Genomic DNA, 25,094 nt, shown 5'->3' on the forward strand with positions numbered 1-25,094 from the left:
AAATGGAAACATTGGGCTAGCACAGGAGGCGTCAAAAGTGACCAAAATAGAGTAACTGCCTAAGTCATTTTGAATTTTCTTGGGTTCAATTGGAGTAAAGGCTTGTAAATTACCCGGGGTCCAAATTCCCATGGTGCCTCCTAAAACGGGTAGAATGTTCAGGGATGTTTCAGGGCTGGGAGATTAGTAACCCCTAAGTCCAGGATACCTTAGGGCAGGGGTCCTGAAACTTTTTACCCAGGGTGCCAGTTCACTGTCCCTCAGGACATTGGAGGGACAGACAATAGTTTTTGTTTTGTTTTAAACGTTTTATTAGGGGCTTATACAACTCTTATCACAGTCCATACACATACATATATCAATTGTATAAAACACATCTGTACATTCTTTTCCCTAATCATTTTCTTTTCTTTCTTTCTTATTTTTTTTCCATTTCGTTTTTTACATTTTATTAGGTACTCATACAACTCTTATCACAATCCATACATATACATACATCAATTGTATAAAGCACACCCATACATTCCCCGCCCCAATCATTCTGAAAGCATTTGCTCTCCACTTAAGCCCTTTGCATCAGGTCCTCCTTTTTTTCCCCTCCCTCCCCGCTCCCCCCTCCCTCAGGTGCCCTTTGTAATTTATACATCGTTATTTTGTCATATCTTGCTCTATCCGGAGTCTCCCTTCCCCCTTTCTCTGCCGTCCCTCTACCAGGGAAGAGGTCACATGTGGATCCTTGTAATCAGTTTCCCCTTTCCAACCCACTCACCCTCCACTCTCCCAGCATCGCCCCTCACACCCTTGGTCCCGAAGGTATCATCCACCCTGGATTCCCTGTGCCTCCAACCCTCATATGTACCAGTGTACAACCTCTGCCCTATCCAGCCCTGCAAGGTAGAATTCGGATCATGTTAGTTGGGGGGAGGAAGCATCCAGGATCTGGGGGAAAGCTGTGCTCTTCATTGGTACTACCTCGCACCCTGACTGACCCATCTCCTCTCCTAAACCCCTCTATGAGGGGATTTCCAGTGGCCGACACTTGGGCCTTGTGTCTCCACTCTGCACTTCACCCTTCATTCAATACGGTATATACACATACAAATATTCTTTTTTTTTTTTTTGCATGATGCCTTATACCTGGTCCCTTGGGCACCTCGTGATCGCACTGGCTGGTGTTCTTCTTCCATGTGGGCTTTTTTGCTTCTGAGCTAGATGGGGCCGCTTGTTTATCTTCAAGCCTTTAAGACCCCAGACGCTATCTCTTTCGATAGCCGGGCACCATCAGCTTTCTTCGCCACATTTGCTTATGCACCCATTTGTCTTCAGCGATCCTATCATGGAGGTGTGCAGCCAATGATATGATGATTTTTTGTTCTTTGATGCCTGATAACGGATCGCTTTGGGATCACTCGCTCACACAGGCTAGTGTGTTCTTCCATGTGGGCTTTGTTGCTTCTGAGCTAGATGGCCGCTTGTTTATCTTCAAGCCTTTAAGACCCCAGTCACTATCTCTTTCGATAGCCGGGCACCATCAGCTTTCTTCACCACAATTACTTGTTCATCCACTTTGGCTTCAGCAGTTGTGTCATGAGAGTGAGCATCATAGAGTACCAATTTAATAAACGAAAGTATTCATGCACTGAGGGAGTGCTTGAGTAGAGGCCCAAGGTCCTTCCGCCACCTTAATATTAAACCTATAAATGTAGACAATTAGATCTATTTCCCCATCCTCATATATATGTTTGCATGTACATGTCTTTGTCTAGACCTCCATAAATGCCCCTTGACTCCCAGCTCCTTCCTCCATCTCCCTTGACTTTCCTCCAGCCCCACCACCATGCTCCGTCCCCACCTGGGCTACAGCTATACCTCTTCTCTACGCAACCTTACCCTTGATCGTTCCCCATCAGGCCTGCCACTCCCCACTCACTACCATTTTGGGTCCCATGTTGTTCCTTGTCCCTGTGTATATTAACACCACTTCCTTACCCTCTTCCCCATCCCCCACCCGGAACTGTCTCTCCCCCCGGAACTGTCTGTCCTATTGTTTTTCCTCCAGATAGTTCATCCAGCCTGTCCTATTTAGACAGACCTATGGAGACACTAACATGCACGAAAACAAGACAGAGGAAAACAAAGCAACTGTACACAACCAGACAATAAAACAACACAAACAAACCACAGACAGAGAACAAAAGAAAACACTTCACAAAAGAAAGGCTTGTAGTTCGTTCAAGGCTTGTTTGCTGGCCCTTAGGAACGTTTTCCAGTCCAGTCTGTTGGGGCACCACGCCCTGCCCCCAAAGTCTACTTTCAGCATTCCCTGGGGACCTTGCCACTCCATTCCCTTGCTGTTCCACTGCACTCCCCCAGTGTTTTGCCTCGGTGTGGTGGGATCAGGTCAGGTGCAATTCCCACACTGTGTCTCCGGTGCTGTCCCCTGTATCGCCCTTAGTCACTGAGGGGCATCATGTCTCATAGTAGGGCCAGCCATGTTGTTCTCTCTGTGGACTGGCTGCTCTACTCAGGAACATCATCCTCACGGCCTCGTGGGCCAGGCTGTGTTCCACTGTCTCCTCCTGCCCCTTCATCTGCTCCCGTGTGCTCTGATCAGATATGTCCATCTCCCAGAGCTGCAGAATCAATGTCATCCTTTGAAACAAATTCTTTTCGGGGGAGGGGCAGGAATCCACTTAATTTATGGTGCTGGGGCCAGCCTCCCAGACCTCTCCACTGGTTCCCTACTCCACGCCGGTATATTGCATTCACACCTTGCGGCACTGGGTTGAAGTATGGTCCCACTTTCCCTGTGGAGATGTAAACAATACCCTCCCCTTGTGTGGATTAGTACCCCATGCCCCCACTTCCCTTTTCTTCCTTATATTCATCCTTTTATTTTCCTTTCCCGACCTCCTCCACTGTTGTCTGCCATGTGCATCCCTGGTTTTGATCTGGTCTCTGCCATACTACACAGTCTTCACCCTAGATATGTTTGTATATAGTAGCTTTTTCCCCTATGCCACTTTTGCATTTAAAAATTGTTTTTTTAATTTTTTTAATTAAAAAAATTTTTTAATACTTACCTCAGCAGGCTCAGTTGTACTTGTCCTTTTGTGCCTAACTTACTTCGCTTAGCATGATTTCCTCCAGTTCTTCCCATGCCGCTATGTGCCTCATACGTTCATCACTGCTTTGTAGTGATGCGTAGTACTCCATTGTATGTATATACCACAGTTTTTTAATCCAATCGTCAGTTGATGGAAATTTGGGTTGCTTCCAACTCCTTGCAATTGTGAACTGTGCCGCAATGAACATTGGAGCACAGATGTCTGGTCTTGGTTTGTTCCTTGCCTCTTCTGTGTGTATGCCCAGTAGGGGGATTGCTGGGTCATATGGTAACTCTATTTCCATCTGTTTTAGGTATCGCCAGATTGATTTCCATCATGGCTGTAAATATTTACAGGCCCACCAGCAGTGGATGAGAGTTCCTGTCTCCCCACAGCCCCTCCAACACTTGTTGCTTTCTGATTTTTTTGAATTGGGCTACCTTTGAGGGTGTCAGGTGATACCTCATTGTTGTTTTAATTTGCATTTCTCTTATGGCTAAAGATCGGGAGCATTTTCTCATATGTTTGTTGGCCATTCGGATTTCTGTCCCTGTAACATTTCTGTTCAAGTCCTTTGCCCACCTTTCAAGTGGGCTATTGGTTTTTTTCTTTTAGGAAGCTAGCAGAGTATTGTAGATTTTAGTAATAAGACCTTTGTCTGATGTGTCATTGCTAAAGATGTTTTCCCAGTCTGTGGAATCTCTTGTTACTCTCCTGGTGAATTCTTTAGATGTACACAAGTGTTTTATCTTCAGTATATCCCATTTGTCGATTTGAGCCTCCTCTGTGTTTGTGTCCTTCCCCATTTCTGATAGCCTGTGTATTCCCTGCACCAAAGTTCTCAAGTTGGCCCCAATTCCCTCATTGATGGCCCTAATAGTTTGGGGTTTAACTTCAAGGTCTGTGATCCACCTTGAGTTTATTCTTGTGCATGGAGTGAGATAAGGGTCTTGCTTCATTTTTCTGCATGTGGATATCCATTTTTTTCCAGCACCACTTGTTAAAGAGGGCATTGGCTTCCCATTTGATATATTTGGGGCCCTTATCAAAGATCAGCTGTGTGTATGCTGATGCTTTTATTTCTCGGTTTTCAGTTCTTTTCCATTGGTCTGAGTATCTGTCATTGTACCAATACCATGCAGTTTTGAGGACTGTGGCTGCATAGTATGTGCCAAAGTCAGGTAAAGCAAGCCCTCCCACGGTGTTCTTCTTCTTGAGGAGTTCTCTGCTAATTCTGGGTTTCTTCCCTCTCCATATGAAGTTGGTAATCAGTTTTTCCATTTCTTTGAAGAAAGATGATGGTAATTGTATCGGGATAGCATTAAACTTATATAGTGCTTTTGGCAGAACTGACATCTTAACTATATTAAGTCTCCCAATCCAAGAGCATGGAATATTCTTCCATTTGTTGAGGTAGCTCTTGGTTTCTTGTACTAGTGTTCTATAGTTTTCCCTATATAGATCTTTTGTTTTTTCAGTCAGGTGTATCCCTAGATATTTCAATTTGTGTTTGGCTATTGTGAAGGGTACCACCTTTTTGATCTCTTCTTCTGTGGGCTTATCTGATGTGTATAACAGTCCGATGGACTTCTGTTTGTTGATCTTGTATCCTGCCACTCTGCCAAACTCCTCTATTGCTTCCAGTACTCCCCTTGTGGAACTTTTGGGATTTTCCATATATAGAATCATATCATCTGCAAATAACGATAGTTTCACCTCTTCCTTCCCCAGACATATACCTTTGATGTCACTTCTTTGCCTATGCTGTTAGCTAAAACCTCCAGCATGATATTAAATAGGAGTGGGGACAAGGGGCATCCTTGTCTGGTCCCCTTTTTCAGTGGGATTGTGTTAGTCTTTTCTCCATTGACTACCACTTTGGCTGTTGGTTTTTCATATATAGCTTGTATTGTCTTGAGGAACTTTCCATCCATTCCTATCTTCCCTAGTGTCTTAAACAGGAATTGGTGTTGGATGTTGTCGAATGCTTTTTCTGCGTCTATTGATATGATCATGTGGTTCTTATACTTTTTCATGTCAATGTGACGAATAAAACTAATGGTCTTTCGTATGTTGAACCATTCCTGCATCCCTGGTATGAATCCCACTTGGTGATGGTGAATTATTTGTTTTATATACTTTTGTATTCTGTTGGCTAGTATTTTGTTAAGGATTTTTGCATCAATGTTCATTAGGGATATTGGTCTGTAGATCTCGATTCTTGTGGGATCCTTGCCCGGTTTGGGTATCAGAGTTATACTAGCTTCATAGAAGGAGTTTGGGAGTTTGCCATCTTTTTCTATGTTTTGGAAAATTTTGTGTAGGATTGGTATTAGTTCTTCCCTGAATGCTTGGTAGAATTCTCCAGTGTAGCCATCTGGTCCAGGGGATTTTTTTGTTGGTAATCCCTTGATAACCTTTTCTATTTCTTCTATTACTATGGGTCTGTTGAGATTCTTAATGTCCACCGAGGATAGTCTAGGGAGGGATTGCTTTTCCAGGAATTTGTCCATGTCTTCCAAATTGTTGAATTCATCGGAGTACAATCCTTCATAGTACTGTGTAACTATCCTTTTGATTTCATTAGGGTCTGTTGTAATGACCCCTCTTTCATCCCTTATTCTTGCTATTGAGATTTGTTCCCTCCTTTCTCTAGTTAGGTTTGCCAGTGGTCTATCGATCCTGTTTATCCTTTCAAAGAACCAACTTTTAGCAATATTAATTTTTTCCATAGTTTTTTAATTTTCCCTCTCCTGAATCTCAGCCCTGATTTTTATAATTTCTTTTCTTTTGCTATTAGTAGGGTTGTCCTGCTGACTCTGCTCTAGTTTTTGTAAATTTTGTGTCAGCGTATCCATCATGATTCTCTCTTCCTTTCTTAGGTGTGCTTGTATTGCTATGAACCTTCCTCTGATGACTGCCTTTGCTGTGTCCCATAAGTTTTGGTACGTCGTGTGCTCATTTTCGTTGGTTTCTAGAAATTTCCTGATTTCCTCTCTGATCTGCACCAGTATGCACTCCTTTTGCAGTAGAGAGTTATTCATTCTCCAGTTATTTGCTCTTATTTTCTTTGTCTTCTTTTTGTTGATCTCCAGTCTTATGGCACAGTGGTCAGAGAGAGAGGTCTGTATTATTTCAATGTGCTTAAATTTATGTAGATTTGCCTTATGCCCCAGCATGTGGTCTATCTTCGAATATGTGCCGTGGGGACTTGAAAAGAATGTGAAATTTTTTTTTATTTGGATGAAAAGCTCTGTAAATATCTATTAGGTCAAATTGTCTAATTGTGGAGATTAGCTCCCTAGTCTCCTTGATGAGTTTCTTTCCCTGTGATCTATCTTTCTCAGTGAGTGGTGTGTTGAAGTCGCCCACTATAATTGTCAAGTCTGTGATTTCTTTCTTAATCTTTTGGAGTGTTTGGTTGACATATTGAGCTGGTCTCTCATTCGGGGAATATATGTTTACAATGGTTAGTGGTTCATTGTCTATGATTCCCTTGAGCATTATATAGTGTCCCTCCTTATCTCTTTTTATGCTTTGCACTTTGAGGTGAATTTTATCCGAGATAAGGATTGCAACCCCTGCTTTTTTTGTATTGCTGTTTGCTTGGTAGGTCCTTCTCCAGCCTTTGATTCTCAGCCTATTTTTGTCTGTAGCCTGGAGATGTGTCTCCTGTAGGCAGCAAATTGATGGGTTGTGTTTTCTAAGCCATTCTGCTAGTCTCAGTCTTTTAATGCCTGAGTTCAGGCCATTGATATTCAGGGTTATTATCTCAATGTGCGGACTCTGTGATGCCATTTTATACCTTTTGTGTTGGGAGTTTTCCTACTTTCCTTTATCATTAGTATGTGTTTTGTGTGTGTTTCATTCTTGACTTCTTTCCATCCTTAAACCATTGCTATCTTGGGGCCTGTTTTCTCTTTGTTGTGGTCTGGGTGAAGTTGTTCTATGTGTTGGTGTCTTATTTGTGCTTGGTGAGTGTTGTTCTTCTGCCCATACTGAGTCGGCGAGGATCTTTTGTAAGGCTGGGTTTGTTGTAACGTATTTTTTGAGTTTTTCCTTGTCTGGGAAGACTTTTACTTCTCCATCGATCTTGATCGATAATTTGTCTGGGTAGAGTATTCTTGGGTTTGCGTTGTTTTCCTTCAACTTTTGGAATATGTTACTCCACTCTCTCCTTTTTTTCATAGTTTCTGTTGATAGGTCTGAACATATCCTTATGTGGTGACCTTTATATGTGATTGCTTTTTTTGCCCTAGCTGCTCTCATGATTTTCTCCTTTTCCTCAAAGTTGGATAGTTTAACTATTATGTGCCTTGGTGATTTCTTCTTGGGGTCCCGTCGTGCTGGTGTTCTTTCAGCCTCCTGGATGGTTGCTTGGTTTTCATTCATTAGGCCGGGGAAGTTTTCCTCCAAGAATTCTCTCGCTACTGTTGCAGATGACTTCTTTATTGTGTCTTCCTCCGGGAGGCCAATAATTCTAATGTTGTTCCCCTTCATAGCATCAGACATAGCTCTTAGGTTTTCTTCGGCTTCTCTGATGCTCTTATTAGATTTTTGTTCACGTTTATTAAAGTCTGCTTGGCTGTCCTCCAAGACACTGATGCGGTTCTCTGATTCCTCCAGTCGATTCTCAAGGAACATGATTTTGCTATTGTTTTTCGTTATTTCCTCCCTAAGCTCCTGTATTTCCCTTTGGTGTGTGGCTTTTATCTCCTCTATCGTTTCATCCTTTCTCTGTATTGTTTCTTTCATATCCTGCATGACTCTAAGCAGCCTTCTGAGAGTTTCTTTGTATGGCTTCTCAATGTCTGCTTCTTCTATGTATGTTGCTATGTTCAGCACATCTTCTGCCTTTGTCTTTTGTTTCTCCTGTTTTTTCATTGAGGTCGTTGGGGCTGGTGGCTGTTTGCATTGAATTGTTTTTGAGGGACCAGGTGCCATTTTCTAGTCTCTCTCTGGAAGACTTATAGGAATGCTTCTTCGAACTGCCTACAGCTGATTTTGCTGGGTTATTAACCTACCACTTTATCTTCCTGTGGCTTCCCTATCAGGGGAGTGCCTCAGGTGGCAGGTCGGCTGCCTGCCCCAGTGTTGCAGAGACTGGGCTGAAGTTCCTGCTATTGGTTTGAATATTGATAAGTGTTGGCTGAGCTGCCTTATGTCCCCAGGTAAACAAGCAGGAACTCCCTGGTGAGGAGTCAGAGGAGTATCCCCTGGAGAGCAAGCAGACCTTTCCCTAGCCTTGGGCTATCTATGCAGGGTGGAGCTCACCTAGGTGGGTGTGGCCCAGGCGCAAATGCCCTAGGGCAATGGGAGTGTTCAATAAGTCTGCAATGGAGTGTGAGAGAGCAGTTCAGGAACAAGAGGGGGAGAAAGATTAAACAGTGAGACCGGCTGTGCTGGGGTACAGGGAAGCTAGGGAAGGAAAAGCAACTATGCAGCTGAGTCCAACTCCCTGCCTGTGGACCTGCAAGGGTCCACTCCCTGCCGCAAGCCCCAGCGGCAATCCGCAGCTGAGCCCCAAGAAGAGTCGCAAGAGAGCTGCTGAGCAGCCCCCAGAGAAGTGGGGGGACAGAGAGCAGAGATGTTAACCGGCACCGCAATGTAGCTGAAGTTTGATCCCTGTCTACAGAGCTGTGGGGGGTTGGGTTTAGACCCTGCTCAGCCCACGCCACGTGGCAAGCTGTGGCTGTGCCCCGAAAAAGTCCCTGCGCAGACCTCCAAGGCTGTGTGGGAATATAGAACAGAGACACAAACAGAAGCAACAATGCAGCTGAACACAAATTCCTGCCCGTGGAGCCTCAAGGGCCCTGTCCCTGCCCTGAGGCAGGCAGGGGAAAACTGGCTGCACCGAGGCCAAGCCTTGCTACAGGCTCCAAATGGTCCCGGTTTGGGCAGAAACAGCTGCTAGGCTACGGTTGAGCCCCAGCCGGCTTCCACTGAGGTAAGCCAAAAGCCCCCAGCCCCTCAAAACCCTGTGGATATGAGCCTACTTATCTTCTTGATGCGCCTCCTGCAATCCAGTGGCATTCTCCTGGGCTGGATTCTGCGGAGTCCCTCTGGTATGTGTTATTCCATCGCCATCTTCCCCACCTAGTGGCCACTTAAAAAAAAAACTGTGAACAAATACGTGTGCACACTGCACATCTTGTTTTGAAGTTCAAAAAAATTAAATGGGGAACATACACCTGGCAGACAGGATCAATGTCCTCGGCTGTCTGCATGTGGCTCACAGGCTGTAGTTTGAGGACGCCTGCTCTAGGCGTTCACCAAGAGGATGTGGTTTCAATCCAAAAGCTTGGAGACTCTACAATTTGTTTAAAAGTGATGGGGCAGAAGGAGTCCCTGATTGACCCACCCAAGACTAGTTTTCCCATCCCCTATTACTAAGAGTTCATAGTTATGGTTATGGGGAACCAGGACATCCCGATCTGATCCCTTTAATTCAAGTGTGGACTGACATTGCCACTAAGAAGACTGCAAATATAAAAGACTTACTCCCTCCACCGAAGAAAGGGTCCTTATTTCCAAGATTTCAGGAAACATGGCAGGACCGGAAAAACACACGGTCCAAGTTCCGCAAACCACATATGTGTAGGCCATCCCTCCCCTCCCCCTCCCCTCCCAATCTCTCTCCCCTAATCGGCTTTATCCCATTTTAAAGGAGAACTCTGGGAGTGGGAGAGCTGGCTTCAGACCCTTTGGTTCCACCCTCGCCCTACAAGGTTTCTAGGGGCCAGAAATAGAAAACTTCTAACAGGCCCTTAGTGCGTCACTCCCTCCCCCACCGGCACCCCAACCCATCCCCACCCCCTACCAGCAGCCCCCCACACACACTAGTACTGGTATGTCTTCCATACTCATCACCAACCCAGAATGATTGCCAGCAACTTCTCCAGGTGCTGTTCATAACAGAGGAAGGGAAGCCCTTCCAGACAGAGGCCCAGTAAGCAGTCAGTGAACCTGATGGTGAGCGAGCGGGCACTCCCCACTTGAGAGAAACTCTTTTGGCCACTACACAAACAATGTGGGATCTCAATTCCTAGCAAGGCCCAGAGGGCTTTACCAGGTATCACCAGTTGCTCTTACAACACCCTCTTCGGAAGAGCTAGGAAACCTATGAATTTATCTAAAGTCAGTGAGAATTTAAAGGCTCTTATAAGAGAATGTCTGCCTGCCTTTCTAGCGTGGCTTATGGAAGCCTACGGGATTTATCCCCCTAACGGCCCGGAGGCCCCAAGTATAGGAGGGAAATAAGTATTGCCTTTATTACTCAGTCAGTCTGCCTCAGACATGAAAAAGAAATGGGAAGGGTTTGAAGGGAAAAATCTTAGTGATTTGGTACAAGTGGCTCATTGAGTCTATAACAACAGAGATGACCCTAGCACGACAGAGACAAAAAAGCTAGCTAAAATACTAGTAATTGCCATGAGAGACCCCAGAGACTCAGGAAAAGGAGAGCATGGCCCACTCACGGAGAGACTAACCTGTGGACACCGCCAAGCCATGGCTAAGGATCAATGTGCCTACTGCAGGAAAGAAGGACACTGGAAAAATCAGTGCCTTGAAAACCCCAGGAAAGGTGCACGACCCTCCACTAGAGTGGACGGGCCTCATCTACAACCTAGAAAGACCCAAGCAAGAGACAATAATGCTTGAAGAAGCTGAATGAAGTGGTCAGGGCTCTGTTTCAATTTGCCGCCAAAAGCCCAGGATAACTCTCCAAGTAGGAGGCCAGCCAGTAAATTTCTTGGTGGACACAGGGGCCACCTTCTCAGGTTCAGAAAGGAATATGGGCACATTGTCAAAAAGAAAGATGTGAATTACTGTGAGCCTATGATTCCTTCCACAGATAACTCACACCAGAAGGTTTGCATGGAGGTTAGGTGGGCTTCCCAAAACAACAAGATAACTAATATCTATCTGCCCTTTATCCCAGTTAGCCACCTGGTTATGATGGCACTGGCTCCTGGCTCAGCTGCTGAGCCAGTGAAGCAGTTATAGCAGGAGAAGACTAGGTGGCCGGTGGCCATCAACGGAAGGACCAAATCTCCACAGTGGGCTTCCTGTTTCAATATGGAGCCACGTATGTCACCTGTGGGACAACATCTCTATCCTGAGCTCATAAATGCCACCCCAGGTCTAGAATGCAGCTCGCAGGTACACACTATATGAAACAGTCTCTGATTAACCCCTCTCGATAACTTGCTGACATGGGAGTCTGGATAATGCAAACATTTACTTTCCAGGTGAGAAAACTCACTCAAAAACACACAGGAGTTGACCCAGAGACACACAACTGGTTAACAACAAAGTGATATTCACAACCAGCGTCTGGAACAAGAGCATGGTGCCCCACAGAACTGTGCCCATTGAGCAGTCAATATCTCCTGGACTCTCAAAAGATCTGAGCTGATGCCTCCCCCCAACCTCCTTGCAGCCCCCAAAATTGTATTTCACAGGATGGCACCGGATCTGCAGCTCGCGGAGAGGGACATATCTGATCAGAGAACACAGGGCAGAACAAGGGGGAGGAGGGGAGAATGGAGCACATCCTGGCCCAATACACCTTGAGGATGATGTTCCCAATCAGAGAAGCCAATCCACAGAGAAGACCACACGGGCAGCCCCACGATGAGAAACGTCCCTCAAAGACCCATAGCCCTAGAGGGGACAACACTGGACACACAGTGTGGGAACTGCGCCCGACCTGATCCTGCCACATCGAGGCATGACACTAAGAGAGTGCAGCGGAAGAGAAAGAAAACGGAGCATCAAAGTCCCCGGGGAATGGCAAAGGTGGACTTTGTGGTCAGGGCTCGGTGCCCCAACAGACTGGACTGGAAAACACTCCTAAAGTTCACCACACAGTCCTTGTACTTTTCTTTCTGGTTAGTGTTGTTTTCTTTTAGTGTCATTGGATTTTGGTTGGGTTTTGTTTTCATTTTTGTTTGTTTTTTTTTCTTTTTGTTGCTTGGTTTTGCTCAGAATTGTTTTGTGCATGTTATTACCTTTACAGGTGTGTCTAATTAAGAGAGGCTGGATGAACAATCTGGAGGAGTAAACATGTGACCGGCCTTTTCCATTGGGCATGGGAGTGAGCACAGTGGGGGGAAAGGAAGTGGTGTAAAGAAACCCAGAGACAAGGGAACAACAAGTGATGGAAATCGGTGGTGAGGGGGGATGTAGGAGGCCTGGTAGGGCGTGATCAAAGGTAATGTAACCAAGAGGAATTACTGAAACACAAAGGAAGAATGAGCATGGCAGTGAGCACAAGAGGAAAATCAAAGGGTATAGAAGAGTGAGCTGGGAAGCAAGGGCCAGTTATAGACTTCTAAATAAAGGCATGTACATATATTTACAAAGGGGCATGGGGAAATAGACCTATGTCCATATGTTTACAGATTTAGTATTAAGGTAGCAGATGGACATAGGGCCTCCGCTCAAGGACTCCCTCATTGCAAGAACACTGTTCTATTAAATTGGCATTCTACGATGCTCACCTTCCCTACACAATCACTGACCACAAAGCGGCTGCATAAGCAAATGTGGTGAAGAAAGCCGATGGTGTCCAGCTACCAAAAGATATAGCGTGTGGGGTCTTAAAGGCTTAAAGGTAAAGAAGCAGCCATCTAGCTCAGAAGCAACAAAGCACACATGGAGGAAGCATACCAGCTTGTGTGATCACAAGGTTTCCAGGGATAAGGCAACAGGCATCATGAGATCAAAAAATCTTATCATGGAGAATGAGAGGGGACTGCCGGGTATAGACCCAAAACCTATTTGCAGTGCACTGGACATCCCCTTACAGAAGGAGCTCAGAGAGGAGATGACCCAAGACAGCAAAGATGAAACACAACTTTCCTCTAGTTCTTAATGCTTCCTCTTGCCCCACTATCATGATCCCAATTCTACCATACTAATCTGGCCAAACTAGAGAAGGTCCTCTAGTACCAATAGGAATTTCAAACAATGGGAAATCCAGGGGGGATGGGCCCTTTAGGACCAGTATTATGAGTGGAGATACTGGGAGGGTGGAGGAAGGGCAGGATGGAAAGTGGGAACCGATTACAAGGATCTTCATTGACCTCAAAAGAAAGGTGGGTGAAGATATGACAAAAGAATTAGTCCATTTCCAACGATTGATGAGGGATGGGTGGCGGACATTGAGGGGGAAAAATGAGGAGCTGAGGCCAGGGGCTTGGGTGGAGAGTGGATATTTTGAGAATAATGAGGGCAATTAATGGTCAGATGTGCTTCAAACAGCTGATGTATATATGGATTGTGGTTAGTGTTGTAGGAGACCCTAATAAAAAGATCATAAAAGAAACAAAAATAATCTGGGCAGAGGGCTCATGCAAAGATGATCTCAGGCTGGATTAGACCAGTAAAAACAATTACTGGATTTGCCTCACCCTGTGTCTATTCCTGAGTCAGGCATGAAGCTTAGGGCCCACAGCCCCAGCAGCTGGCCAGTGAGGGACGAGGGTCTCTGAGGCCATTCCACAGGGGGAATGGTCCTCTGTCCTGCAGGGCCCACCCTCCTTTGTAAGCGTGCTGTCTGGGGCACGGCTTTCATGGAGTCCACACCATGGGAGCTCTACTACTCATGGGGGATTGGCAGGAAGCCTCTGCTCATGTGCACACACCACCAACTAGCTGGAGGATCTCTGTGAACAAAGCCTGAGGCAGACACCCAGTCCACTAACTGTTGCTGTAAGAGATACAATCAGCATCTAGAAACCTGCAACCGGGAGTAAGAGGCAGCATACCTTGGTCCCAGCCCCTCCCACTGTAATCTACAAGGAGTGACACTGCAAAGCTGAGCATTTTCTACAAGCACTGCCAGGACTGTGGAATGAGCAGCTCATTTTTCTACATGGATATTCTGTGATCCAGGCGGACTACCTCCTCCCTTCCAGTCATCTGAGACAAAAACTCTTGCAAGCAGAAAGCCATGCATCTGAACAGTATCCAGCAGCCACTCATGTCAAGCCCTGCTGCCTCCAAAGTGCCTTCGTGAGTTTGTCGCATCTCTCTGCGGGCAGTTAGACCTCGGTCTTTGGCTCCGTGTGAGAGAGAAATCACGCAGAAGCCTGGTCTGTCACTCAAGTGAGTTTTATGAGCGTTAGGGAGGCGTGGTGGGCAAGTCTGGCCGACCCCAGTGGCTGAATTGAATTTACTTGGCCTAGGTTTTTCAGTCCAGGTAGAGGGACCACCCAGGTGTACCTCCCGTTCATGGCCAGAAACCTGGACCTCTGAGCATGCACAGGGTGCTTCTCCTAACTGGACTCTTATCTTGGACCTAAAGGTATGCATAACGGACGCCCCAGTAACTAGGATAGCTACCTAACATTTGCCCCCTGAAGAGACATGGACCCAAAATATTTGGGGTACTGGGTGACGACCTCTCTAGCTACTTCCTGCTGGCAAAATGGGCGAAGTGGGGCTTTGGGTCCACACCCTTCCTACACTGCTGGGAGGGGTTGTCCATTGAGGGCAACTTTATCCAGGATGGATAAGGTTGAGGTGGTCCAGGAGATGGTAGTCGTGGACCTGGCACACTTGGTTCAGAAGCTTTTGTCACCCGATAACTTCTGGGAAAAACAAACGGTCTAAAAGGTGAACAGTTTGACTGCGACAAGGCTAAGCTTGTTACGTGGCAGTGGCCTTGAAATTAGGTGAGTGTCACAGGAAACAAAAAAAATCTTAGGATTATCAGGCATGTGCGTTTGTTCATTGGAAGTACAGGAAGAGGGATAAAAGCATTCACACTTTCCCCTAGGAGTGCACAGGTTTGGGCACAACTAGGTTCAGTGGATAACTGCTTCATTTATGATGCTAAGCTCTTGGACACGCTGATAAGACCCATCCTTTTTTTAACCCTATAACGCTTCAATTTTAATTTTGGGAAAAAAATTATTTTCTTTTTGTTGTGGACTTTCATAGTTATTAATTTATATATACATACATTAATATATACATTTTTTAAATGTTATGAAAACATCATGCTCCGTGTTATAGAGTTAAATGGAAATAATGGGCTACTACAGGAGGAGTCAAACGTGACCAAAACTGAGTAACTGCCTAAGTCATTTTGAATTTTCTTGGGTTCAATTGCAGTAAAAGGCTTGTAAATTACCCGGGGTCCAAATTCCCATGGTGCCTCCTACAACGGGTAGAATGTTCAGGGATGTTTCAGGGCTGGGAAATTAGTAACCCCTAAGTCCAGGATACCTTAGGGCAGGGGTCCTGAAACTGTTTACCCAGGGGGCTAGTTCACTGTCCCTCAGGCCATTGGTGGGACAGACTATAGTTTAAAAAAAACAAAAGTTACGAATAAATTCATGTGCACACTGCACATCTTGATTTGAAGTCCAAAAAAAATAAATAAATGGGGCACATACACCCGGCAGAAAGGATCAATGACCTCGGCTGTCTGCATGTGGCCCACAGGTTGTAGTTTGAGGACCCCTGCTCTAGGCGTCCACCAAGAGGATTTGGTTTCAACCCAAAAGCTTGGAGATTCTACAATTTGTTTAAAAGTGATGGGGCAGAAGGAGTCCCTGATTGACCCACGCAAGACTAATTTTGCCATCCCCTATTACTAAGAGTTCATAGTTATGGTTATGGGGAACCAGGACATCCCGATCTGATCCCTTTAATTCAAGTGTGGGCTGACATTGCCACTAAGAAACCTACAAATATAAAAGACTTACTCCCTCTCTCAAAGAAAGGGTCCTTGTTTCCAAGGTTTCAGGAAACATGGCAGGACCGGAAAAACAAACGGGCCAAGTTCCCAAAAGCTCATAGGTGGAGGCCATCCCTCCCCGTCCCCATCTCCCACCCCCTCCCCCTCCCCCCTCCCATCACCTCCCCTCCCCTCCCGATCTCTCTCCCCTAATCGGCTTTATCCCATTTTGCAGGAGAACTCTGGGAGTGGGAGAGCTGGCTTCAGACCCTTTGGTTCCAATCCCGCCCTATAAGGTTTCTAGGGGACAGAAATAGAAAACTTCTAACAGGCCCTTATTGAGTCACTCCCTCCCCAGCCGGCTCTCCAACCCCATCCCCGCCCCCAACCAGCAGCCCCCCACACACACTAGTACTGGTATGTCTTCCATACTCATCAGCCCACCTGTTATGATTGCCAGCAACTTCTCCAGGTGCTGTTCACCACGGAGGAAGGGTAGCCCTTCCACACAGAGGCCCAGTAAGCAGTCAGTGAACCTGATGGTCAGCGAGCGGGCACTCCCCACTTGAGAAAATCTCTTTTAGCCACTACACGAACAATATGGAATCTCAATTCCTAGCAAGGCCCAGAGGGCTTTACCAGGTATCACCCGTTGCTCTTACATGACCCTCTGCGGAAGAGCTAGGAAACCTATGAATTTATCTAAGGTCAGTGAGAATTTTCAGGCTCTTATAAGAGAATGTCCGCCTGCCTTTCTAGAGTGGCTGATGGAAGCCTACGGGCTTTATACCCCTAACGGTCCGGAGGCCCCGAGTACAGGAGGGCAATAAGTATTGCCTTTATGACTCAGTCAGTCTGCCTCAGCCATGAAAAAGAAGTGGGAAGGGTTTGAAGGGAAAAATCTTAGTGATTTAGTACACGTGGCTCATTGAGTGTATAACAACAGAGATGACCCTAGCACGACAGAGACAAAGAAATTAGCTAAAATACTAGTAATTGCCATGAGAGACCCCAGAGACTCAGGAAAAGGAGAGCATGGCCCACTCACGGAGAGACTAACCTGTGGGCAGCGCCAAGCCATCGGGAAGGACCAATGTGCCTACTGCGGGAAAGAAGGCCACTGGAAAAATCAGTGCCTTGAAAACCCCAGGAGAGGTGCAAGATCTTCCACAAGAGTGGACGGGTCTCATCTGCACCTAGAAAGACCCAAGCAAGAGACAATAATGCTTGAAGAAGCTGAATGAAGTGGTCAGGGCTCTGTTTCCCTTCGCCGCCAAAAGCCCAAGCTAACTCTCCATGTAGGAGGCCAGCCAGTAAATTTCTTGGTGGAACAGGGGCCACCTTCTCAGCTTCAGAAAGGAATACGGGCACGTTTTGAAAAAGAAAGATGTGATTTACTGTGAGTCTATGATTCCTTCCACAGATAACTCACACCAGAAGGTTTGCATGGAAGGTAGGTGGGCTTCCCAAGACAACAAGATAACAAATATCTATCTGCCCTTTCTCCCAGTTAGCCACCTGGTTATGATGGCACTGGCTCCTGGCTCAGCTGCTAAGCCACTGAAGCAGTTATAGCAGGAGAAGACTAGGTGGCCCGTGGCCATCAACAGAAGGACCAAATCTCCACAGTGGTCTTCCTTTTTCAAAATGGAGCCACGTATGTCACCTGCTAGACACCATTTCTATTCCGAGCTCATAATTGCCGCCCCAGGTATAGAATGCAGCTCGCAGGTACACACTATATGAAACAGTCTCTGATTAACCCCTCTCGATAACTTGCTGACATGGGAGTCTGGATAATCCAGTACATTTACTTTCCAGATGAGAAAACTCACTCAAAAACACACAGGAGTTGACCCAGAGACACACAACTGGTTAACAACAAAGTCATATTCACAACCAGCGTCTGGACCAAGAGCACGGTGCCCCACAGAACTGTGCCATCAAGTAGTCAATATCTCCTGGACTCTCAAAAGATCTGAGCTGATACCCACCCACCCCCAAATCCTTGCAGCCCCCAAAGATTCTCTTTCACAGGATGGCACCAGATCTGAAGCTCGCGGAGAGGGACGTATCTGATCAGAGAACACAGGGCAGAACAAGGGGGAGGATGGGAGAATGGAGCACATCCTGGCCCAATACACCTTGAGGATGATGTTCCCAATCAGAGGAGCCAGTCCACAGAGAAGACCACATGGGCAGCCCCACGATGAGAAACGTCCCTCAAAGACCCAAGCCCTAGAGGGGACAACACTGGAGACACAGTGTGGGAACTGTGCCCGAACTGATCCTGCCACATAGAGGCATGACACTAAGAGAGTGCAGCGGAAGAGAAAGAAAACGGAGCATCAAAGTCCTTGGGGAATGCCAAAGGTGGTCTTTGTGGTCAGGGCTCGGTGCCCCAACAGACTGGACTGGAAAACACTCCTAAAGTTCACCACACAGTCCTTGTACTTTTCTTTCTGGTTAGTGTTGTTTTCTTTTAGTGTCATTGGATTTTGGTTGGGTTTTGTTTTCATTTTTGTTTGTTTTTTTTTCTTTTTGTTGCTTGGTTTTGCTCAGTTTTGTCTTGTGCATGTTATTACCTTCACAGGTCTGTCTAATTAAGAGAGGCTGGATGAACAATCTGGAGGAGCAAACATGTGACCGGCCCTTTCCATTGCGCATGGGAGTGAGCACGGTGGGGTAAAGGAAGTGGTGTCAAGAAACCCAGAGACAAGGGAACAACAAGTGATGAAAATCGGTGGTGAGGGGGATGTAGGAGGCCTGGTAGGGCGTGATCAAGGGTAATGTAACCAAGAGGAATTACTGAAACCCAAAGGAAGACTGAGCATGGCAGTGGGGACAAGAGGAAAATCAAAGGGTATAGAAGAGTGTGCTGGGAATCAAGGGCCAGTTATAGACGTCTAAATAAAGTCATGTACATATATTTACAAAGGGGTATGGGGAAATAGATCTATGTCCATATGTTTATAGATTTAGTATTAAGGTAGCAAATGCACATTGGGCCTCCGCTCAAGGACTCCCTCTTTGCAAAAACACTGTTTTATAAAATTGGCATTCTATGATGCTCACCTTCCCTACATGATCACTGACCACAAAGCGGCTGCATAAGCAAATGTGGTGAAGAAAGCCGATGGGGTCCAGCTACCAAAAGATATAGCGTGTTGGGTCTTAAAGGCTTGAAGGTAAAGAAGCAACCATCTAGCTCAGAAGCAACCGAGCCCACATGGAGGAAGCATACCAGCCTGTGTGATCACAAAGTTTCAAAGGGATAAGGCAACAGGCATCATGAGAACAAAAAAATCTTATCATGGAGAATGAGAGGGGACTGCCGGGTATACACCCAAAAGCTATTTGCAGTGCACTGGACATCCCCTTACAGAAGGATCTCAGAGTGGAGATTAAAGAATACAGGGTATGAGACAGCAAAGATGAAACACAAATTTCCTCTAGTTCTTAATGCTTCCTCTTGCCCCACTATCATGAACCCAGTTCTACCATACTACTCTGGCCAAACTAGAGAAGGTATTCTAGTACCGATAGGAATTTTAAACATGGGGAATCCAGGGTGCATGGGCCCTTTAGGACCAATGTTTTGAGTGGAGATACTGGGAAGGTGGAGGAAGGGCAGGATTGAAAGTGGGAACCGATTACAAGGATCTTCATTGACCTCAAAAGAAAGGTGGGTGAAGATATGACAAAAGAATTAGTACATTTCCAAGGATTGATGAGGGATGGGTCGCGGACATTGAGCGGGGACAAATGAGGAGCTGAGGCCAGGGGCTTGGGTGGAGCGTGGATATTTTGAGAATAATGAGGGCAATTAGTGTACAGATGTGCTTCAAACAGCTGATGTATATATGGATTGTGGTTAGTGTTGTAAGAGCCCCTAATAAAAAGATCATAAAAGAAACAAAAATAATCTGGGCAGAGGGCTCATGCAAGGATGATCTCAGGCTGGATTAGACCAGTCAAAACAGCTACTGGAGTCACCTCACCCTGTGTTTATTCCTGAGTAAGGCATGAAGCTTAGGGCCCACAGCCCCAGCAGCTGGCCAGTGAGGGAGGTGGGTCTCTGAGGCCATTCCACAGGGGGAATGGTCCTCTGTATTGCAGGGCCCACCCTCCTTTTTAAGCGTGCTGTCTGGGGTAGGGCTTACATGGAGTCCACACCATGGGAGCTCTACTACTCATGGGGGATTGGCAGGAAGCCTCTGCTCATGCCACACACCAACAACAAGCTGGAGGATCTCCGTGAACAAAGCCTGAGGCAGACAACAAGCCCACTAACTGATGCTGTAAGAGATACAATCAGCATCCAGAAACCTGCAACTGGGAGTAAGAGGAAGCATACCTTGGTCCAAGCCCCTGCCACTCTAATCTACAAGGAGTTACATTGCAAAGCAGAGGGTTTTCATAAAGCACTGCCAGGACTGTGGAATGAGCAGCCTCATTTGTGGACATGGATACTCTGTGATCCAGACGTACTACCTCCTCCCTTCCAGTCAGCTGAGACAAAAACCCTTACAAGCAGAAAGCCTTGCATCTGAACAGTATCCACCAGCCACTCATGTGCAGCCCTGCTGCCTCCGAAGAGCCTTCTTGAGTGAGAGAGATATCACGCAGAAGCCTGGTCTGTCACTAAAGTGAGTTTTATGAGCGCTAGGGAGGCGTGGTGGGCAAGTCTAGCCGACCCCAGTGGCTGAATTGAATTTACATGGCCTAGGTTGGTCACTCCAGGTACAGGACCCACCCAGGTGTACCTCCCCTTCATGGCCAGAAATCTGGACCTCTGAGCATGCACAGGGTCCTTTTCCTAACTGGGCTCTTATCTTGGCCCTATGGGCATGCATAACGGATGCCCCAATTCCTAGGATAGCTACCTAACAGTTGCCTCCTTTAAGAGATATGGACCCAAATCTTTGGGGTACTGGGCGACGACATCTCTAGCTACTTCCTGCTGGCAAAATGGGCGAAGTGGGGCTTTGGGTCCACACCCTTCCTACACTGCTGGGAGGGGTTGTCCATTGAGGGCAACTTAATCCAGGATGGATAAAGTTGAGGTAGTCCAGGAGGTGGTAGTCGTGGACCTGGCACACTTGGTTCAGAAGCTTTAGTCACCCGATAACTTCTGGGAAAAACAAACGGTCTAAAAGGTGAACAGTTTGACTTCGACAAAGGTAAGCTTGTGTGGTGGCAGTGGCCTTGAAATTAGATGAGTGTCACAGGAAAAAAAAATCTGAGGATTACCAGACATGTGTGTTTGTTCATTGGAAGTACAGGAAGAGGGATAAAAGCATTCACACTTTCCCCTAGGATGGCACAGGTTTGGGCACTACTTGGTGCAGTGGGATCACTGATTCATTTATGATGCTAAGGTCTTGGACCTGCTGATAAGACCCATCCTTCTTTTTAACCCTATAACGCTTCAATTTTAATTTTGGGAAAAAATTATTTTCTTTTTGTTGTGGACTTTCATAGTTTTATATATATATATATATATATATTGATATATACATTTTTTAAAATGTTATGAAAACATCATGCTCCGTGTTGTAGAGTTAAATGGAAATAATGGGCTAGTACAGGAGGAGTCAAAAGTGACCAAAAGAGAGTAACTGACTAAGTCATTTTGTATTTTCTTGGGTTCAATTGGAGTAAAGTCTTGTAAATTACCCGGGGTCCAAATTCCCATGGTGCCTCCTACAACGGGTAGAATGTTCAGGAATGTTTCAGGGCTGGGAGGTTAGTAACACCTAAGTCCAGGATACCTTAGGGCAGGGTCCTAAAACTGTTTACCCAGGGGGCTAGTTCACTGTCCCTCAGGACATTGGAGGGACAGATTATAGTTTAAAAAAAAACAAAAATTACGAACAAATTCATGTGCACACTGCACATCTTGATTTGAATTTCAAAAAAAAATAAATGGGGCACATCCACCCGGCAGAAAGCATTAATGACCTCGGTTGTCTGCATTTGTCCCACAGGCTGTAGTTTGAGGACCCCTGCTCTAGGCGTTCACCAAGAGGATGTGGTTTCAACCCCAAAGCTTGGAGACTCTACAATTTGTTTAAAAGTGATGGGCAGAAGGAGTCCCTGATTGACCCATGCAAGACTAGCTTTCCCATCCCCAATTACTAAGAGTTCATAGTTATGGTTATGGGGAACCAGGACATCCCGATGTGATCCCTTTAATTCAAGTGTGGGCTGACATTGCCACTAAGAATCCTGCAAATATAAAAGACTTACTCCCTCCCTCAAAGAAAGGGTCCTTGTTTCCAAGGTTTCAGGAAACATGGCAGGACCGGAAAAACACACGGTCCAAGTACCCAAAACCAAATAGGGCGAGGCCATCCCTCCCCGTCCCCCACCCTGACCCCCTCCCCGTCCCCCACCCTGATCCCCTCCCCATCCCTTCCCCTCCCCTCCTCTCCCGATCTCTCTCCCCTAATCCGCTTTATCCCATTTTTCAGGAGAACTCTGGGAGTGGGAGAGCTGGCTTCAGACCCTTTAGTTCCACCCCCGCCCTATAAGGTTTCTAGGGGACAGAAATAGAAAACTTCTAACAGGCCCTTATTGAGTCATGCCCTCCCTCACCGGCACCCCACCCCATCCCCCGCCCTACCAGCAGCCCCCCCCACACACACTAGTCCTGGTATGTCTTCCATACTCATCAGCCAACCTGGAATGATTGCCAGCAACTTCTCCAGGTGCTGTTCACATCGGAGGAAGGGTAGCCCTTCCAGACAGAGGCCCAGTAAGCAGTCAGTGAACCTGATGGTCAGCGAGTGGGCACTCCCCACTTGAGAGAAACTCTTTTGGCCACTACACGAACAATGTGGGATCTCAATTGCTAGCAAGGCCCAGAGGGCTTTACCAGGTATCACCCGTTGCTCTTACATGACCCTCTGCTGAAGAGCTAGGAAACCTATGAATTTATCTAAGGTCAGTGAGAATTTTCAGGCTCTTATAAGAGAATGTCCGCCTGCCTTTCTAGAGTGGCTGATGGAAGCCTACGGGCTTTATACCCCTAACTGCCCAGAGGCCCCGAAACAAGAGGGCAATAAGTATTGCCTTTATGACTCAGTCAGTCTGCCTAAGACATGAAAAAGAAGTGGGAAGGGTTTGAAGGGAAAAATCTTAGTGATTTGGTAAAAGTGGCTCATTGAGTGTATAACAACAGAGATGACCCTAGCATGACAGAGACAAAGAAACTAGCTAAAATACTAGTAATTGCCATGAGAGATCCCAGAGACACAGGAAATGGAGAGCATGGCCCACTCACGGAGAGACTAACCTCTGGGCACCGCCAAGCCATGGGGAAGGATCAATGTGCCTACTGCAGGAAAGAAGGACACTGGAAAAATCAGTGCCTCGTAAACCCCAGGAGAGGTGCACGACCCTCCACTAGAGTGGACGGGCCACATCTACACCTAGAAAGACCCAAGCAAGAGACAATAATGCTTGAAGAAGCTGAGTGAAGGGGGTCAGGGCTCTGTTTAACTTCGCTGCCAAAAGCCCAGGCTAACTCTCCATGTAGGGGGCCAGCCAGTAAATTTCTTGGTGGACACAGGGGCCACCTTCTCAGGTTCAGAAAGGAATACGGGCACATTGTCAAAAAGAAAGATGTGAATTACTGTGAGCCTATGATTCCTTCCACAGATAACTCACACCAGAAGGTTTGCATGGAGGTTAGATGGGCTTCTCAAGACAACAAGATAACAAATATCTATCTGCCCTTTGTCCCAGTTAGCCACCTGGTTATGATGGCACTGGCTCCTAGCTCAGCTGCTGAGCCAGTGAAGCAGTTATAGCAGGAGAAGACTAGGTGGCCGGTGGCCATCAATGGAAGGACCAAATCTCCACAGTTGGCTTCGTGTTTCAATATGGAGTCACGTCTGTCACCTACTGGACACCATCTCTATTCTGAGCTCATAATTGCCACCCCAGGTCTAGAATGCGGCGCGCAGGCACACACTATATGAAACAGTCTCTGATTAACCCCTCTCGATAACTTGCTGACATGGGAGTTGGATAATCCAGTTCATTTACTTTCCAGATGAGAAAACTCACTCAAAAACACACAGGAGTTGACCCAGAGACACACACCTGGTTAACAACAAAGTCATATTCACAACCAGCATCTGGACTTAGAGCACGGTGCCCCAAAGAACTGTGCCCATCGAGCAGTCAATATCTCCTGGACTCTCAAAAGATCTGAGCTGACACCTACCCACCCCCACATGCTTGCAGGCCCCGAAGATTGTATTTCACAGCGTGGCACCGGATCTGCAGCTCGCAAGAAGGACATATCTGATCAGAGAACACAGGGCAGAACAAGGGGGAGGAGGGGAGAATGGAGCACATCCTGGCCCAATATACATTGAGGATGATGTTCCTAATCAGAGAAGCCAGCTCACAGAGAAGACCACATGGGCAGCCCCACGATGAGAAACGTCCCTCAAAGACCCATAGCCCTAGAGGGGACAACACTGGAGACACAGTGTGGGAGCTACGCCCGAACTGATCCTGCCACATCGATGCATGACACTAAGAGAGTGCAGCGGAAGAGAAAGAAAACGGAGCATCAAAGTCCCCATGAGCGCTTTACCAGGTATCACCCGTTGCTCTTACATGACTCTCTGCGGAAGAGCTAGGAAACCTATGAATTTATCTAAGGTCAGTGAGAATTTTCAGGCTCTTATAAGAGAATGTCCGCCTGCCTTTCTAGAGTGGCTGATGAAAGCCTACGGGCTTTATACCCCTAACGGCCCGGAGGCCCCGAGAACACGAGGGCAATAAGTATTGCCTTTATGACTCAGTCAGTCTGCCTCAGACATGAAAAAGAAGTGGGAAGCGTTTGAAGGGAAAAATCATAGTGATTTAGTACACGTGGCTCATTGAGTGTATAACAACAGAGATGACCCTAGCACGACAGAGACAAAGAAACATAGTCCAAGGGCCCGCTTGTTAACCTAGATAGTCCAAGTGCCCGCTAGTTAACCTACATTGTCCAAGGGCCCGCTAGGTAACCTACATACTCCTAGTGCCCGCTAGTTAACCTACAATGTCCAAGTCCCTGATAGGGAACCTATATAGTCCAAGTATCCGCTAGGTAACCTACATAGTCCAAATGCCCTCTAGTAACATACATAGTCCAAGTGAGCGATAGGGAACTTACATAATCCAAGTGCCCACTAGGGAACCTACATAGTCCAAGTGCCCATTAGGTAACCTAGATTGTCCAAATGCCCGCTAGGGAACCCACATAGTCCAAATGCCCGTTAGAG

The sequence above is a fragment of the Tenrec ecaudatus genome, chromosome 5, assembly GCF_050624435.1.
Source record: "Tenrec ecaudatus isolate mTenEca1 chromosome 5, mTenEca1.hap1, whole genome shotgun sequence".
Taxonomy (NCBI): domain Eukaryota; kingdom Metazoa; phylum Chordata; class Mammalia; order Afrosoricida; family Tenrecidae; genus Tenrec; species Tenrec ecaudatus.